This window comes from Mobula birostris, chromosome 13, assembly GCF_030028105.1.
Source record: "Mobula birostris isolate sMobBir1 chromosome 13, sMobBir1.hap1, whole genome shotgun sequence".
Taxonomy (NCBI): domain Eukaryota; kingdom Metazoa; phylum Chordata; class Chondrichthyes; order Myliobatiformes; family Myliobatidae; genus Mobula; species Mobula birostris.
The window spans coordinates 94194758-94214010 of record NC_092382.1 but is presented as its reverse complement, the minus strand read 5'-3'; the positions used below and the strand labels follow the sequence as shown (position 1 = coordinate 94214010).

General features: G+C 45.2%; 1 long non-coding RNA gene across 1 annotated transcript; it reads right to left on the bottom strand.

The window, feature by feature from the left end:
• Positions 1-4946: 4946 nt before the first annotated feature.
• Positions 4947-19044, bottom strand: LOC140207754 (uncharacterized). Its single transcript, XR_011888645.1, has 3 exons — positions 18959-19044; positions 5341-5488; positions 4947-5022 (listed from the first exon to the last, which is right to left on the bottom strand). It is a non-coding gene; the product is annotated as an uncharacterized lncRNA (long non-coding RNA).
• Between the last annotated feature and the right edge of the window lie 209 nt (positions 19045-19253).

The following is a 19253-nucleotide window of genomic DNA, read 5'->3' as shown; positions in this document are numbered from 1 at the left end:
ACAGAGTGAGAAAAAGAGAGAGCGAACGAGAGAGAGTGCCTGTGGCTGTTGAACTGTCCGGTAAACAAGTTTTTGTTGACTGCAGATCATGGTCTCTCTTTGGCTGCTTTGCTATTGCTTGATGGGTGGCGGGTGCTGACACATTTTTGCCAAAATGGGTGGGGTTGGAGGGGGGAAGGTTGATTTGTTGATTATTTGTGCGTAGGAGGGGGAGAGGGGCTTTGGGATTCTAATGTCCTTCTGTCATTCATTCTTTTGGGTTCCTCTGTAATTCATGAACACAACCTCACTATTCCTCTCTTTGCACTATTTATTTAGTTTATTTTTGTTTGGAACGTACAGGAATATTTTTTGTCTTGCTCTGTACTGCTGTCAAAAAACAACAAATTTCACAAGATACGTTAGTGATAATAATCCCGATTCTGAACCTGAATCTCTTACCACTGACCATAAATCTATGTCCTCTAGTTATATTCACCCCTGATCAGAGGTAATATTTCCAGCAGGAGGTCCCACACCACCAGCTTCAGGAACATTTATTACCCCACAACCATCAGACTCCTGACCGGCGTGGATAACTTCACTCACATCAACTCTGAACTGATTCCACAACCGACAGACTCACTTTCAAGGAATCTACAACTCATCATCTCAGTATTATTTAATATTTTATTTCCAAAATTTGCCTTCTTTTTCACGTTGCTTGTTTGTCAGTCTTTGTTTTTGTACAGTTTTTCATAAATGCTGTTGTATTTCTTTATTTTCCTGTAAATGACTGCAATAAAATGAATCTCAGGATAGTACATGGTGACAAATAAGTACTTTGATAATAAATCTTACTTTGACTCTGAGTCGACCCTATCTGTACCCCTCGTAATCTTCTTCACATTTTTATATACCCTCAGAATCAGAATAATTATCACCATTTAACATCACTGGAAATTTGTCATTTTGCAGCAACAGTGCAGTGCAAAACTTAAATTTGCTTTAAATTAGTTAAAAATATTTACTCATTTATTGAAAGGTACAGCAGGGTAACAGGTCCTTTCGGCCCAACAAGTCCATGCTGTCCAATTACAGACATTGTGCAAAAGACAACAATCTGTGCAAATTCAAAAAAATTATAGTAATATATGAATAAACAATAAGTATCGAGAACATGAGGTGAAAAGTCCTTGAAAGTGAGTCCATAGGTTGTGGGAACAGTTCAGTAACGGGGTGAGTGTTGAGTGACATTATCCCCTCTGGTTCAAGAGCCTGATGTCTGAGGGGTAATAACTGCCCCTGACTCTGGTGCTGTGGGTCCTGAGGCTCCTGTACCTTCTTCCTGATGGTAACAACACGAAGAGAGCATGTCCTGGGGGGTGGAGGTTCCTGATGATGAATGCTGACAACGCTCCATGTCGATATGCTCAATGGTGGGGAGGGCTTTATCTGTGATGGACTGGGCCATCAATTATTTAGAGATACAGCACAGTAACCGGCCCAACGAGCCCCACCACCCATGTGACCAATTAACCTACTAACTCAGATGTCTTTGCAATGGAGGAGGAAACCGACACAGTCACAGGGAGAATGTACAAACTCCTTACAGACAGAGACGGTAACAATTAAACAAATAGTGAAAATATCCTGCCTGAACGTCACTCCAAACCTCACCCACCGGACACTTTCATTTCCTCCACCCCTGAGCACCAGGTCTCAGCCCCCCTGCTCTGTCACTGAGCCATCTCCACGTCTTCCAGACCGGCCTCCGTCCAAGGCAGGTCATTCTGGATAAGTGAATCACCTCATGTACTCCTGAGATTGTCAGTGGGGATAGAACGGACTCCATCATTCACATCCCACTGAGAAACACAGATAATGACTGGATCAGCTCGCAAGAGCCTGTAGGACACAGAGTTGTGGAATGACCCTCCTCCCCCACTGTCACAGGACTTGCTACCTGAGGATGTGTCTCCCGATGGGACAGAGGGCAGTTCCTGGGTGGTCCTTCCAGTCGATGACCCTTTGGCCTGTTCCCTTGGAGAAATCCCCAGGTCGAGGATAAAGAAACAGAGACGTGGGAGAGGGAAAATCACTGAAACATCATACCTCTCTCCTACAAATGAGACTACTCCAAATTCTTTATTACTACAGGAGACTCCCATCATTCACAGTTGGGATGAAATTCTGGGACTGACCACGGGAATCAGCATTCCCTTCCATGACCCCCACCACCAATTCCTGAGCTGTGGACCGTTCAGCATCCATCATGTCTCCACCCACCTCCCCCCCCATCTGTTTGTGGCTCCCTCTCAGCACCCCTCCTCCCTCCATATTATACCCCAGACCTCTCTCCCATCCCCACCAACAATCTCCCTCCATTGCCCTTATTCCTCCTCCCTCCTCCTCCCTCCTCTTTCTCTCCCCACCACTCTCCCTCCTCTCCATTTTCTCACTTCCCTCCACCCCAGTCCTTCCCCTCCTAACCCTCCTTTCTCCTCAATGTCCCTTCCCCTCTTCCCCCTGATGATCTTCACGTGGTCCCCATGTGTGACAGGGCAGCCCGGGGGTGGGTGGGTTTCTCTCAGGTCACCTCACTGTAGGAAGGATGTGGAAGCTTTAGAGAGAGTGCAGAATGGATTTACCAGGACGATGTCTGGATTGGAGAGCATGTCTTGTGAGGAGAGGTTGAGTGAGCTCGGGCTTTTCTCTTTGGAGTGAAGGAGGATGAGAGATAACTTGATAGAGGTGTACACGATGGTAAGAGGCATAGAACGAGTAGTCAGCCAGAGACTTTTTCCCCAGGGAGGAAGTGGCTAATACCAGCAGGTGTAATTTTAGGTGACTGGAGGAAAGTACAGGATGGATGTCAGAGATTAAGCTCTTCACACAGAGAGTGGTGGGTGTGTGGAACACCCTGCAAGGGGTGGTGGTACAGACAGATATATTCGGGGCATTTAACAAACTCATAGGCACATGGATGACAAAAACATGGACGGTTATAGGGGAGGGAAGGGTTAGATTGATCTCAGAGTAGGTCTGCACAACACTGTGGGCCGAAGGGCCTGTGCTGTGCTGTACTGTTCTGTGTTCCATGATCTCTGTCTCAGGTCAGACTGGGCAGTTTCATTCTGACCCAGGTGTGAAGGGGGATACGAGAAAGGTGATCACAGACCACGGGCAGGACAGCCGACTGGAAAACTCAGCCCGTGGTGTGTGTTGGTGACTCAGAATCTCCCAGAACTTCCCCACAACTACCACACTGCTGTGTCACTGGGGAACGGTGACCTACCTGTACAATACACAGCAGTATTCCCGAGTGCCGGCTTCAGCCAATACACAAAGTAACCGGAGCAGTTTTTCACCTTGATCTCCTGGCTCCAACGACAGGTGTTTTCACCCACAGTGAAGCAGACGGTCCTGGTCACCTCTCCCTCTCCCACGTTGGGATGGGAACCTGGAATGAGATTTATAAACACTGTAAAATGTACCCGGTCCCACAGTACAGCAGGGAATGTGAATCAGGACCCACTGTAAATCAGTGGTTCACAACCCACGGTCCGGTCCAGCCTCAGTCAGCACTGAGCTGCTCCCTCTCCTTCTCCTCCCCACCCTCCCTGCAGCAGCACCTTAATCTTCTGAATGAGCCTCCCATGAGGGACCTTGTCAAACATCTGAGGGATCTCACTGAAATCTATCGAATATTGAAAGGCCTGGATAGTGTGGACATGGAGAGGATGTTTCCAAATGTGGGGGAGTCTGGGACCAGAGGACACAGCCTCAGAACACAAGAACCTCCCTTTAGAACAGAGATGAGGGAGAATTTCCTTCACCAGAAGGGAGTGAATCTGTGGAATTCATTGCCACAAACGGCTGTGGAGGTCACGTCATTTATAAATGTAAAGTGGAGGTTGAGAGGTTTTTTTGATTTGTGAGGGTGTCATTTGTGACTGTCCCTCATTCACCCACGGTCTTCCCAATGCTCACAAGTCCCATCTATAAGAATCCTCTCCACTGCTTTCCCTACCAATGACGTGAGACTTACTGGTCAGAGAGTCACAGAAAGCTACAGCACAGAAACAGGCCCTTCGGCCCATCCAGTCCATGCTGAACCATTTAAACTGCCTTGTCCCATCAACCTGTACCCGGACCATAGCCGTCCATCTCTCCCATCCATATACCAACCAAACTTCTCTGACACATTGAAATCAAAATGGCATCCACCACTTGCTCAGGCAGCTCGATCCACACTGTCATTATTCTGTTTCCCAATATTTTCTCCACATTGGAACTGAATGTTAAATCTGTTTTATTTATTTATTTATCTATCTGTTTGGCACTAAAACGTGGAGAATGGGCTTCTGGCCCTTCAGTCACACCACCTCAGCAATCCTCAACAACCCTGATTAACCTAACCTAATCATGGGACAATTTACCCACCCGGTACGTCTTCGGACTGTGGGAGGAAACCGGAGAACCCGGGGAAAACCCATTCATTCCATGGGGAGGACGGACAGAGACTCCGTACAGATGACGCTGGAATTGAACTCTGAACTCCAACACCCCGACCTGTAATAGCGACGCGCTAACCACAATGTTACCATGGCAACCATTAATTTATCCCACTAATTGGTAAACGATGATGTCTGCAGACTCCCCCAACTCCCTGGAGATTGCCCCACCACTGAAATGAGTCTGAGGTCGTTGAAGCTCCTCCAGGTCGTATCCAGAATGGGGTCAGTGGGCAGATCAGTTCTGTAACCCAACTCCAGGAAGTTGGCACTCCTCCACCGGACTCCATGACGATACAGGGCCGTAGAGCGGTCTGAGTGACTGTGGGGAGACCTCTCAGGGAGATGGGGTTCTCTGTCCATGCTGGGGTCGTCTGAAGAGATCCGGCTTATCAGTTTGACCCTCCCCCAAAATAACCGAACCCCACTGATGTAAACTCTGACCGTACCGTTTAACCAGCCTGGTCTCTCCCCGGAGCAGCGATACTGTGGAATGACCGACTCAGGAATCTTCCATCCTCCGGAACTGAAACGACAATCAGAGAGTCAGTCCCTGATCTGCGGGAATTTATTCACTCAGAGAGACATGGGAAATTACACTCGCCCCGTCCGTAACCTGTCTCTGGTCAATAACCCCCAATCCTGGGAATTCCCTCTCTGTTGTATCTCTCCCTTGTCTCTACCCCGAGAATGTGGGATCTCCCCTCTCCCTGTACTTACTCCCCATCTCAGTGTAGTCACCGATGATCCTGGTCTCCCTGCATTTCCCATTCACACACCCCTTGTTCCCCTGTTAACATTCCCATCTGCGTCCAGTTTCTCAGTGATTATCTCCTCACTTTACCTGTTAAATCTGTACCATCCCACTTCAAGATTTACATCATCCATCCAATGTCCACTGGTACACTCAGTGTTGGAACAATCCGCGCTCCTCCAGGGCTGATCCAGGACTGTGTGGGTTACACATGGATCACCGAGTGTGGAGTCTGTGACTGAGGGACAGAACGACGTTCAGTGTTAATGTTCCCCATCCTCTTTCTCCGACAACCAGAACCCCCATCTGCACTTCCACCCTCAGCTCTAATAATTATTTTTATTCATCAATGGGACATGAGTTTCAGAGGCTGAGCCAGTGATTAACTGCCCCACCAGAGGTGCCCTTGAGAAGGTGGTGGTGGTGAGCTGACTTCTTGAACTGCTGCAGTCCTTGATGTGTGGGGACACCCACAATGATTTTCCAGAATTCCAGCATTTTGACCCAGTGACACTGAAGGAACAGCAATGTATTTCCAAGTCAGGGGAGTGTGTAGCTCAGAGGGAAATCTTTCAGTATTTATGTAATTTAAAGGGAAACATCTGGAAACTTCCACAACACCCAACCGTCTATAGACCCTCTCAGCATCCCTCCTCCACTCCGTTCCCTCTCATTATCCCTCCTTCACTCCATTCCCTCATTATCCCTCCTCCACTCCAGACAACTTTCAACACCCCTCCTCCAATCCAGTCCCCTTTCAACATCCCTCCTCCACTCCAGCCCCCTTTCAACGTCCCTCCTCCACTCCAGTCCCCTCTCAGCATCCCTCCTCCACTCCAGTCCCCTCTCAAAATCCCTCCTCCACTCCAGTACCCTCTCAGCATTCCTCAACTCCAATCCCCTCTCAGCATCCCTCCTTAAATCCAATCCCCTCAGCATCCCTCAACTCCAATCCCCTCAACATCCCTCCTCCACTCCAATCCCCTATCAGCATCCCTCGTCCACTCCAGTACCCTCGCAACATCCCTCCTCCATTCCAGCCCCACTCAACATCCCTCCTCCACTCCAGTCCCCTCTCAGCATCCCTCTTCCACTCCGGTCCCCTCACAACTTCCCTCCTCCACTCCAGCCCCTCTCAACATCCCTCATCCACTCCAGTCCCCTCTCAGGCCAACCAGGGGGAATGCCATACTAGATGTAGTATTAGGTAATGAACCAGGTCAGGTCACAGATCTCTCAGTGGGTGAGCATCTGGGGGACAGTGACCACCGCTCCCTGGCCTTTATAATTATCATGGAAAAGGATACAGTCAAAGAGGACAGGAAAATTTTTAATTGGGGAAAGGCAAATTATGAGGCAAGGCTAGAACTTGCCGGTGTGAATTGGGATGATGTTTTTGCAGGGAAATGTACTATGGACATGTTATCGATGTTTAGAGATCTCTTGCGGGATGTAAGGGATTAATTTGTCCCGGTGCGGAAGATAAAGAATGGTAGGGTGAAGGAACCATGGGTGACAAGTGAGGTGGAAAATCTAGTCAGGTGGAAGAAGGCAGCATACATGAGGTTTAGGAAGCAAGGATCAGATGGGTCTATTGAGGAATATAGGGAAGCAAGAAAGGAGCTTAAGAAGGGGCTGAGAAGAGCAAGAAGGGGGTATGAGAAGGCCTTGGCGAGTAGGGTAAAGGAAAACCCCAAGGCATTCTTCAATTAGTTGAAGAAAAAAAGGATGACAGGAGTGAAGGTAGGACCGATTAGAGATAAAGGTGGGAAGATGTGCCTGGAGGCTGTGGAAATGAGCGAGGTCCTCAATGAATACTTCTCTTCGGTATTCGCCAATGAGGGGGAACTTGATGATGGTGAGGACAATATGAGTGAGGTTGATGTTCTGGAGCATGTTGATATTAAGGGAGAGGAGGTGTTGGAGTTGTTAAAATACATTAGGACAGATAAGTCCCCAGGGCCTGAGGGAATATTCCCCAGGCTGCTCCACGAGGCGAGAGAAGAGATTGCTGAGCCTCTGGCTAGGATCTTTATGTCCTGGTTGTCCACGGGAATGGTACCGGAGGATTGGAGGGAGGCGAATGTTGTTCCCTTGTTCAAAAAAGGTAGTAGGGATAGTCCAGGTAATTATAGACCAGTGAGCCTTACGTCCGTGGTGGGAAAGCTGTTGGAAAAGATTCTTAGAGATAGGATCTATAGGCATTCAGAGAATCATGGTCTGATCAGGGACAGTCAGCATGGCTTTGTGAAGGGCGGATCGTGTCTAACAAGCCTGATAGAGTTCTTTGAGGAGGTGACCAGGCATACAGATGAGGGTAGTGCAGTGGATGTGATCTATATGGATTTTAGTAAGGCATTTGACAAGTTTCCACACGGTAGGCTTATTCAGAAAGTTAGAAGGCATGGGATCCAGGGAAGTTTGGCCAGGTGGATTCAGAATTGGCTTGCCTGCAGAAGGCAGAGGGTGGTGGTGGAGGGAGTACATTCAGCTTGGAGGATTGTGACTAGTGGTGTCCCACAAGGATCTGTTCTGGGACCCCTACTTTTCGTGATTTTTATTAACGACCTGGATGTCGGGGTAGAAGGGTGGGTTGGCAGTTTGCAGACGACACAAAGGTTGGTGGTGTTGTAGATAGTGCAGAGGATTGTCGAAGATTGCAGAGAGACATTGATAGGATGCAGAAGTGGGCTGAGAAGTGGCAGATGGAGTTCAACCCGGAGAAGTGTGAGGTGGTACACTTTGGAAGGACAAACTCCAAGGCAGAGTACAAAGTAAATGGTAGGATACTTGGTAGTGTGGAGGAGCAGAGGGATCTCGGGGTACATGTCCACAGATCCCTGAAAGTTGCCTCACAGGTGGATAGGGTAGTTAAGAAAGCTTATGGGGTGTTAGCTTTCATAAGTCGAGGGATAGAGTTTAAGAGTCGCGATGTAATGATGCAGGTTTATAAAATCCTGGTTAGGCCACACTTGGAGTACTGTGTCCAGTTCTGGTCACCTCACTATAGGAAGGATGTGGAAGCATTGGAAAGGGTACAGGGGAGATTTACCAGGATGCTGCCTGGTTTAGAAAGTATGCATTATGATCAGAGATTAAGGGAGCTAGGGCTTTACTCTTTGGAGAGAAGGAGGATGAGAGGAGACATGATAGAGATGTACAAGATAATAAGAGGAATAGATAGAGTGGATAGCCAGCGCCTCTTCCCCAAGGCACCACTGCTCAATACAAGAGGATATGGCTTTAAGGTAAGGGGTGGGAAGTTCAAGGGGGATATTAGAGGAAGGTTTTTTACTCAGAGAGTGGTTGGTGCGTGGAATGCACTGCCTGAGTCAGTGGTGGAGGCAGATAAATTAGTGAAGTTTAAGAGTTCAAGTTCAGTGTTAGTGTACAGCTCACGTTCCCCATCCTCTTTCTCTGCTAACCACAACCCCCATCTGCACTTCCACCCTCAGCAACCCCTGGGCAACAATAATTATTTTTATTCATTGAAGGGACGCGAGTTTCAGAGGCTGAACCAGTGTTTAACTGCCCCACTAGAGGTGCTCTTAAGAAGCTGGTGGTGGTGGTGAGCTGACTTCTTGAACTGCTGCAGTCGTTGATGTGTGGGGACACCCAGAATATTTGGGAGATCCAGGAATTTGACCCAGTAACACTGAAAGTACAGCAATGCATTTCCAAGTCACAACAGTGTGTGGTTTAGAGGGAAACTTCCAGAAACTCCCCCACCCCCATTTTCCATGGCTTCCTCGCAGAACCCCTCCCCCCCTCACCTCACTTCATCCCAGACCCTAGACCTTTATCCCCTCCCCCACCTCCGGTCTGCCTGTACTTTCCCTTCCCCTGATGCCTCCTCTCCACTCTCCTTCCTCTCCCCATGGTCTTCCTTCCTACTGCTCCATTCTCCTTCACTCTTCCCCATCACAGCCTTTACAATGTTTCTGTGCTGCCCATGTGTGGTAGACAGACTGGGTTGGGTGGTTCTCATCACCACATTATAGGAAGGATGTGGAAGCTTTAAAGAGTGTGCTGAGGCTTTTATCACTGGAGCGAAGGAAAATGAGAGGTGACTTGATAAAGGTGTAAAAGATGGAGAGAAATGGATCAGATAGACAGCAGCTATTGTTTTTTTTTCCTTCCCAGGACGGATGTGGCTAATACCAAGGGCCAAAATTTTCAAAAGCAAGATCTTTTCTTTCTTTCTTTCTTTATTTAGACAGAGAATGGTGGGCGCATTGAATGCCCTGCCAGGGGTGGTGTTAGATTCAGATATATTAGGGGCACTTAAGAAACACTGAGATAAATTTTGGCATTACCAGCCTGGTGGTTTGAAGGGTAGTGTGGGACCCAAGGCCCTTGTACCTCCTTCACGATGCAGCAGTGAGAAGAGAGCATGGACTGGATGGTGGGGTCCTTGATTGTGGATGCTGCTTGGAGATGTGTTTAATGGTGGGGAGGGCTTTTCCTGTGATGGACTGGGCTGTTTCCACTACTGTTCTGATCTTGGTGTTTCCATACCAGGCCGTGATACAACCAGTCAGAAATACTCTCCACTGTGTATCTATACAAGTTGGTCAAAGTATTAGGTGACAGACTGAATCTGTGCAAACTTCTCAGAAAGCAGAGGAGCTGCCATGCCTTCTTTGTAATGACACTTACATACTGGTCCCAGGACAGATCCTCTTATCGTACAAGATGTCTGTTCAAGAGTCTGATGACAGTGGGGGTAGAAGCTGTCCTTGAGCCTGGTGGGACGTGCTCTCAGACTTTTGTATCTACTGCCCGATGGGAGGGGGAGATGAGAGTATGCCCGGGGTGGGGTCTTTGATTATCCTGCCTGCTTTACTCAGGCAGTAAGAAGGGTAAACAGTGTCTGTCTGTACTTCTCCTTGCCACAGTAATTATAATATTCTAATAATTAGTGTTTTAATGATCTAACAATAATCAGTTTACAATAATACATTATAACTGAAGACACATCAGATGTATATAGGCGTACTGTGGAGAGCATCGTAACTGGTTGAATCACTGTCTGATGTGGAGATGCCAAAGCACAAGATTGAAAAAGGCTGCTGAGGGTTGTAAAGTCAGCCACCTCCATCCTCCCCATCATAAAGAACCTTTTGAATAGAAGATGCATCATAGTTTAACGTTCAGATTAAATTTATTACCAATGCACTTGTTTATCACTGTAACAAACACAAGAAAATCTGCAGATGCTGGAAATCCAAAGCAACACACAGAAAATGCTGGAGGAACTCAGCAGGTCAGGCAACATCTATGGAAAAGAGTAAATGATTCAGGCCAGGACACTTCTTCAGGACTGAGAGGGAAGGGGGAAGATGCCTGAATTAAAAGGGTGGGGGGAGGGGACATAGGTTGGATGGAAGGTGATAGGTGAAGCCAGGGGGGTGGGAAAGGTCAAGGGCTGGAGAAGAAAGAATCTGATAGGAGACTAGAGTGGACAACAGGAGAAAGGAGAGGAGGATGTGACCCAGGGGTAAGTAATAGTTAGGTGGGAAGTAGTAAAAGGTCAGAGTGGAGAGTAGAGGAAGTAGGAGGAGGGAATTTTGTTCACTGGAAGGAGAAATCAATATTCATACCATCAGGTACTGTTATGTACCCCTAGGGGTCATTTTTTTTTATGGACTATATCCTCGCCTGGGTTGATAACTCACCCACAGAAGACGGTCTCCTTTTTTGTGGTCACATTCAGTGACTATAAAGGAAGGGAAGAGGGGAGAGGAAGGTTTGAAACAGAAGAAACCTCGTGACAAAGACGTAGGTTCGTGTTTTCTCTCTCTCTCTCTCGCTATATTATATATATATATATATATATATATATATATATATACACACACACACACACACACACACACACACATATACAAAGGTGTGACTGTCACGTAGTTAATTAATCCACAAGAGTGGTTTCTCTGCTGAGGGGGGTACCTTTGTGAATATCACTTGTGCGTTACCCTTATTTGGGTGTGGTAGTGCACTGAAGAAAGGCACCCCTGAGGCAAATCGCTGTTGGAGTTATTTCGTATGTCATGGAACTGGATAAGTGGCTATCACGTTGTGTGTTTGGGGTTGGTTCTCTTGAAGAGGGTCCCCTTTGTGATAAGCTACTGTTGGTGATAATCCATATGTGAATTCTGTTCGAGTATCCTGTGTCCACCACTTTGGAATGACCCGTAGCTGAATTCAGGTGTGGTACCACTTTCACATGTGGAGTGGAACAACTTCAGAGATAAAACCTATTACTATTGTTATTTTGTATTGCTGTCGTGGAATCTGTGGAATATCAACATAATTGCCTTCTCTTGATAATTACCCTGGATTACAAATATCTCTCTCTCTCTCTCTCTCGACTCAATACCACGAACTGAACTGAACTTTACCCATCACTGTAAGACTGTATCTATTTACCCCTAGGCTCGAAGAAACTTGGTTTCTATATATTTCCACACTCATACATATACATATCGTCTCTGCTAACCTGTTTAATATATCTGAATTTATATCACTGTATTGTGTAGTTACTAATAAATAGTATTAGTGAATAGCAATACCAGACTCCAAAGTGTTTTCCATTTCTGCTGGTTCTTTAACCCGTCACGGGGTACGTGACAGTACACAGATCGAATATAAGGAGTTGTTCCTTCACCTTGAGGGTGGCCTCATCTTGACACAAGAGGTGGCTGTGGATCAAAATGTCAGAACGGGAATGGGAATAGTAATTCAAATGTTTGGCCATCAGGAAATCTCGCTTATGGCGGATAGTGCGGAGGTCTTCGAGAACCTGTTCCTTCAGCTTACGACAGGTCTCACCAATGTAGAGGTAGCCACACCAGGAACACCAAGTCAAATCACTTTTTATTGTCATTTCGACTTTAACTGCTGGTACGGTACACAGTAAAAACGAGACAACGTTTTTCAGGACCATGGTGCTACATGAAACTATACAAAAACTACACTCATCTACGTAAAACAACAGAAAAGCTGCTCTAGACTACAGACCTACCCAGGACTGCATAAAGTGCACAAAACAGTGCAGGCATTACAATAAATAATAAAGACAATATGCACAGTAGAGAGCAGTAGGTTGCTGTCAGTCCAGGTTCCGGGTATTGAGAAGTCTGATGGCTTGGGGGAAGAAACTGTTACATAGTTTGGCCGTGAGAGCCCGAATACTTTGGTGCCTTTTTACCGGACACAACAGACAGCAGATTCACGGTTGATGTGTTGCCTCACCTGTTTGGGGCCCTGAATGGAGGTGAGGGAGGAGGTATAGGGGCAGATATAGCACCAGGGATGCTATATCTGCCCCTATATAGCATCCAGGGATAAGTGCTGGGAGGGAGATTCGTGGGGAGGGACGAACGGACAAGGCAATTGTGGAAGAAGCGACCACTGTGAAAGGCAGAAGGGTGGGGGTGGGGGAAGGTAAAGGTATGTTCGGTGGTCTGATCTCTTTGGGTATGGCTGAAGTTGCAGAGCATAATTTGTTGGAGAGGGAATCTGATGGGTGGTAGATGAGGACAAGAGGGACTCAATCACTATTATGATGGTGGGAAGATAGAGTGAATGTAGATGTACATGAAATGGAGGAGTTGCGGGTGAGGACGAGGAAACTCTGTTCTTTAAACGAGGAGGACATCTCTGGGGTTTCAAGATGGCGGGGCAGTGAAAGGTCTGCTTACTGAGCTCAGCACCACAGCACTGATAATTTCGCATATAAACCTATCCGTTCCAACTTTTTTTTTAAAATCCCCAAGTGTCGGATTTCATAACAAGAACATCGATGAGTATTTTTTTGAGCTGCTTCAACACCATGCCACTGATAGGTACTAAAAAGGCAGCCAGGATGGACTGCACAGAGCGCTCTCCCCGGTCTCCGCGATGGAAACTGTAGCCGATCAAGCCCAAAGCTGCATTCCAGCACTAGAAAAGCAAGTTCAAAGCCTATCTGACCATATCGATGATCTTGAGAATAGAGGTAGGAGGAAGAACATACAAATTATCATCTACCTGAAGGAACAGAAGGCAGCCAGCCAGCAAAGTTATTTTGAGGGCTGGCTGCCTAATTTCCTTGATTTGGAAACCAAGGCTGGATTAAGGTGGAAAGAGCTCTTCATACGCTGGCTCCAAAACCAGGCCCAGACCAATGCCCTCGACCTGTCCTCGTGCGGTTCCATAATTTTGGTGATAAGCAAAGAGTGGTGGAGGCTTTGAGACACCGTGGGACTGATGCCCAGGCTTTAATATATGAGGGATCCAGGCTTATGTTTTCTCAAGATTTTTCAGCAGCCGTTATTCGGAAGCGCAAGGAATTCAATCAGGTAAAGAAGTGACTGAGAGAATCCAGAATCCAGCACTTTATGCTGTACCCAGCGGCGCTGAAAATCACCTACAACAGGACCACTAAGATATTTGATTCTCCTGGCATGGTAAACTTTTGTAGACAGATTGGGCTAAAGAATATATATATTGTGTAGGCCTGGTTATGGGCAATAACATGCTCGATGGTCGCTTTTCGTTACTCGACAGCAAGATATCTTATTGGATGGGTAACGTGTTTGCTTTGATTAATATACTTCCATTATTTGTTTAAGTTAGCGGTACTGCTCCAGCCTGAAGGAGTTTAAACATGATGGTAACAAATCGGTGGATTGATAAATTATGCCCTATTTTCATTTTTGACTATGTTAAATGCCATATTGGCAGTGGGGCAGAATATGGGGTGCTAGAAGGTTCAGATATCCCCTTTCAGTGCGGGGTAAGTCCTCTAGTTCAGCACTGTTGGCGCTTTGTTTTTCTTGTGTGTTTTTTTTTATTCACTTACTGCTGCTCAGCTGAACTTAAGTTGGGTTTCTTCTCCTCCGGAGTCAAATGATTGTTATAAAGGGTTATGACCAGTAGTATATTAAAATAGTGCACTTGGAACATTGGGGGGGGGGTCATTCACCAATCAAGAGAAAGAAAATCCTATTAAACCTGAAAAAGGAAAGGGTGGAAATAGCCTTATTGCAGGAGACACATTTAAATGATAAAGAACATCTAAAATTGCAACAGAGTGGATTTGATCAAGTCTATTTTTCATCTTTTAATACCAGGAGTAGGGAATGGCCATTTTAATTAGGAAGAATCTACCTTTTAAGTTATTAGACTGCATTAAGGATAAGTATGGGAGATTTGTGATTGTTAAGGCTTCAATATATGGAGAGGAATATGGTATTCTCAATGTTTACTGCCCTCCAGCTCATCCTCTCAAATTCCTAATAGATGCTTTTTCCAAACTTACAGGCTTTTCAATATAAAACATTATTGTAGGTGGGGATGTTAATTGTCTCCTGGACCCATTGACGGACAGAGAGCCTAGTGGTCCCCCATTGCTCTACTCACAGTCCAAACAAATCATGGGCTTACGTGGAGAACTAGGACTTGAGGATGTCTGGAGGTTGTTACATCCTTCAAAGACTTCACATTTTTTTTCTAATCGACACAAGTGTTATACCAGAAGAGACTTTTTTCTAACCCCCAAAACACTCCTAGATTTAGTTGTGCCCTGTACAATCAGAAATATCATTATTTCTGACCATGCAGCAGTATATTTGAATATTAAGCCCAAAGATAATTCAGCACAATCTAGACATTGGAGGTTGAATCCTTTTATTCTAAAAGATAATAAATTATGGACAACTATTTCCGAATTTAAAACTTTCCTATCTATTAATTCCAAATCAGCTAGTAGCCCATCGATGCTCTGGGAAACCACTAAGGCCTGTGCAAGGGGATTAATTATCTCCTCCTCTGCTAGTAAGAAGTGACAAGCTTTGGAACAGCAGAGCCTAGTGGAAGCAAGGCTTGCGGCAGCTGGAAAGGATGATATTAATAAGCCTTCTGCAGCCAAGTCACAGAATCTTACAGCCCTACGCTGCACACTGAACTCTTTACTTACACAAGCAGCCAAAGGAAAATTGACATTTGCTAAAGAACGATGTTTGAACATGGTGAAACACCAGGTAGGTATTTGGCTTATTTAGCCAGAAAGAAAAATGCCTCTCAGACTATTGCTTCAATTAGGGATGGGACAGGAGCCCTCACTAGTAATTCTAAAATGATTAATGTTGTGAATAAGAATTTTTATTCTAAATTATATCAATCTGAGCAATGTAATGTCGGACAATCTAGGATGGAGTCCTTTTTCAGGAATTTAGATCTCCTAGGCATTTCTTCTGAACAAGAGTCCCTCCTTAATGCTCCGTTATCTATACATGAGATACAGGACGCTGTGAGACAGCTCCAACGTGGGAAGGCCCCTGGTCCTGATGGACTCACTAGTGAATTCCATAAAGAGTTCACAAGGTTATTATCAGAGCCTGTGCCTGACATGTTCAATCATGCATTTAATTGTGGTCTCCTCCCACCATCATTGAGAGGAGCTGATATCTCCCTAATTCTTAAGAAAGGAAAGAGCCCTGAAGATTGTGCCTTCTACAGGCCTATTTCATTGTTAAATGTTGACTTTAAACTCTTATCTAAAACCTTAGCATTGTGATTAGAAACTGTGCTACCTTTCGTCATAAAAAGAGGATCAAACAGGTTTTGTAAGAGGCTGTAGATCATCTAACCATATCAAAAGATTATTTAATGTGATTCAGGCATGTCAGCAACAGGCAGTAGACAGCTTGGTGGTTTCCTTAGATGCAGAAAAGGCCCTTGATCGTGTCAAGTGGCCGTATCTTTTTTTTCACTTGAGAACGATTTGGTTTGGGCAATAATTTTATTAAGTAGGGGAAGGTTCTTTATAATGACCCTTTGGCTGTGATTCTCACCAATGGTATTAGGTCGGATAATTTTAGTATTCTGAGGGCTGCCCTTTATCACCACTACTTTTCACACCAATGATCGAGCATTGGCTGAGGCTATTCGGCAAGACCCCAAAATATCTACTCCAGATATAGGCATAACGTCACATAAAATTACATTGTATGCGGATGATGTTCTAATTTTCTTATCAAACCCTGCTAAATCAGTGCACCACCTTATACAGTGCATCAATTCATTTAGCACCTTTTCAGGTTATAAAATAAACTTTACTAAATCAGAGGCTATGCGTCTGGGGAATCTGCAGTAGGTACCTGACACTCAGGGTGTTTTCCCCTTTAAATGGTTGCAGACAGGTTTTGTTTACTTAGGCATATTTAGCACACCTATGTCTGATCAATTGTTCAAAGCTAACCTTACACAGTTATTTGACAAAAATCAAACAGGATCTTGAGCGATGGAGCACTCTTCTCAATTCTTGGCTTGGCCAAATATCCTTGCTCAAAATAAACATTCTTCCTTGTCTGCTCTACCCTGTACGAATGATTCCAGTCATTTTTACCCAACAAATACTTAAGAAAAATAAATGATTGGATTGTTTCTTTCATCTGGAACAAAAAAAGACCCTGTATTAAAATGCCTAAGTTACAGCTTCCCAGTAGTCTAGGATGTCTGGATTTTCCAGACATCAAAAAATATCAATTAAGTTCCTTTTTATTTTATGAAGTTGACTGGGTTTGCAGGGACCCCTCCTCAATTTGGCTAGACATTGAAGATTCACAAACAAAATGCCCTCTTATTAATTTGCTTTTCCTCAATAAGATGAAACTAGTTAAGGAATATTGCCACAATCCTATAACAATTAATATGATCAAGGTTTGGAGGGTGGTCGCGTGGTGCGACAAATTGAGGGCAACACAGTGAAAATATCACCCTTCACTTCAATAACCGGCAGTCCAGATTTTCAGCCTGGCATAATGGGTTCTGGATTTAAACTTTGGATTTCTAAGGGTATTTTCCATCTAGGAGATTTGTTTGATGAAGGAACGATGATGTCTTTTAGTCAAATAGTACAGAAATTTAACATACCCAACAATGATCTTTTTCGTTTCTTTCAGATAGGAGATTATATACAGAAAAAACATCATTGTTAACTGTTTTCTATAGTTCTGACATAGAAAAGAGGGTGTTTTGTTCTAAGGGTAAAGTCTCCATTAGTACTTTTTACAGCATCCTGAGGGAATGTTCTTGTGGAGAGGCTGAGCAGCTGGGAAAGGTCTGGGAGGAAGAGCTGGGAATAGAAATTACAGCTGAAGTACGAGAAGACATCTCTGATAATGCAAAGAAAATTTCAGTTTGTAATAGAACTAAAGCACTGCAACTCAAAATTCTGCAATAGGGCCCAAATGATCCAGATCATCTCTCAAAATTTAAGACGAGGGTTTCTCCAATGTGTTCTAAATGTAAAGTAAATACTGGAACTTTCACCCACTGTTTTTGGACTTGTCCCAAGCTTCAGGCATACTGGAGTGATATTTTGGGTGAAATGGAAAAGATTCTGAAGATGGAGCTTGAACTGGACCCAGTTTCTTTTCTCTAACGCTTACCCAGAAGTCGTATTATTAATGCACATCAGAAAAACCTTTTTAATATCCTGACTTTCTGTGAAAGGAAGAACATTTTACTTTGTTAGATATCCGATAAGGCCCCTGGACTTTTTGGTTGGTGTAAATTAATCATGGAATATATTCCTTTGGACTTTTTGACATGTATGATACACACAAAAACAAAGAGTTTTCATAAATCATGGCAACCTTTTCTACAGTATATAGATGTAAACCTGTCTGCTATACTAATAAGGGCTTTTGTATAGGATGTTGGGTTATGTCTATATCTTGATGGGAGTGTTCTGATAGCTGATATCTGTGAAGGGAAGAAATGTAAATGTATCTGTAGATTGAAAGCTTTGCTATGCTGAGCAATAATTAAATAAATAATGAGAAGGACATCTCTGATGTCTTGGAATGGAAAGCCACAACCTATGAACAGATGTGGCAGAGGTGTGGAGGTGCATCTTGGGTCAAGATGAGGCCACCCTCAATGTGGAGGAGCAACACCTTACATGATAGCCTCCTACATATTGGTATGAATATCGATTTCTCCTTCCAGTAAGCAAAATTTACTCCCCCCACACACAGGCGTCTAATCTATCCTCTGAAATATACATACTTCCCTCTCCTTTGCTCCTTAAAACCTCTACCCTTCACTCTCAAATCCCTCTCCTCACCTCTCCCTCTCTCGGCATTCATTGCCTGCATCACTCTCATCAGCCCCCCTTCCTTCCCTCCAGTTGGAGTGTCACTCTCACTGATCTCTCTGCCTAACTCTCCTTACACAGCCATCACTCTCTCTTCACTCACCTCATTCCTCCCACTCCAGCATCCCACCTCTCTCTCCATCCCTCTCTCCTGTGTTTTCACCCATTTCCTTCTGTCCACGTACTGAATCACTCAAATCCCACTCCGGTCGTTTCTATGTCTCATCAGTCACTGTGCAAATCCTCACAGTCATTCCTCCCTTCCTCTCTGTGACCATCCTCCCCTCTCACCTCCACCACTCCTCCCCTCCCTCCGGTGTCACTCCACCCCTCTCTGTTGATTCCTCCCACCCCACTCTCTCCAACCCCCAACAGAGCCTCATCCCTCACGACTCACCAAACCCAACCCAACAGACAGGAGAGAGGAACCACTGACTCCATCATTCACACCCCTCCCCACAATGCACTGTACATCCAGTGGGTGAACTGGTCCACGGGAGGTTCAACCTCACAGAGTGACAGAGACTGAATGAACACAGACAGACTGAGACTTGGTACCTGAGGACGTGTCTCCCCCTGGGACAGAGGACAGTTCCTGGGTGTGTTCTCCAGTAGACAATCCTGTAGGCTGTTCCATTGTTGAAGTCTCCAGGTCTGGAACAAAGTAACACAGACATGGGAAATGGGCAGAGCTTAAATAACACAACAGGGACAATAACTCACAAAGATGAATATTCTGAAAATTCAGAGCAACACACACAAAATGCTGGAAGAACTCAGCAGGTCAGGCTGCATCTCTGGAGGGGAATAAACAGTGAATGTTTTGGGCTGAGAGCCTTCATCAGCACTGGAA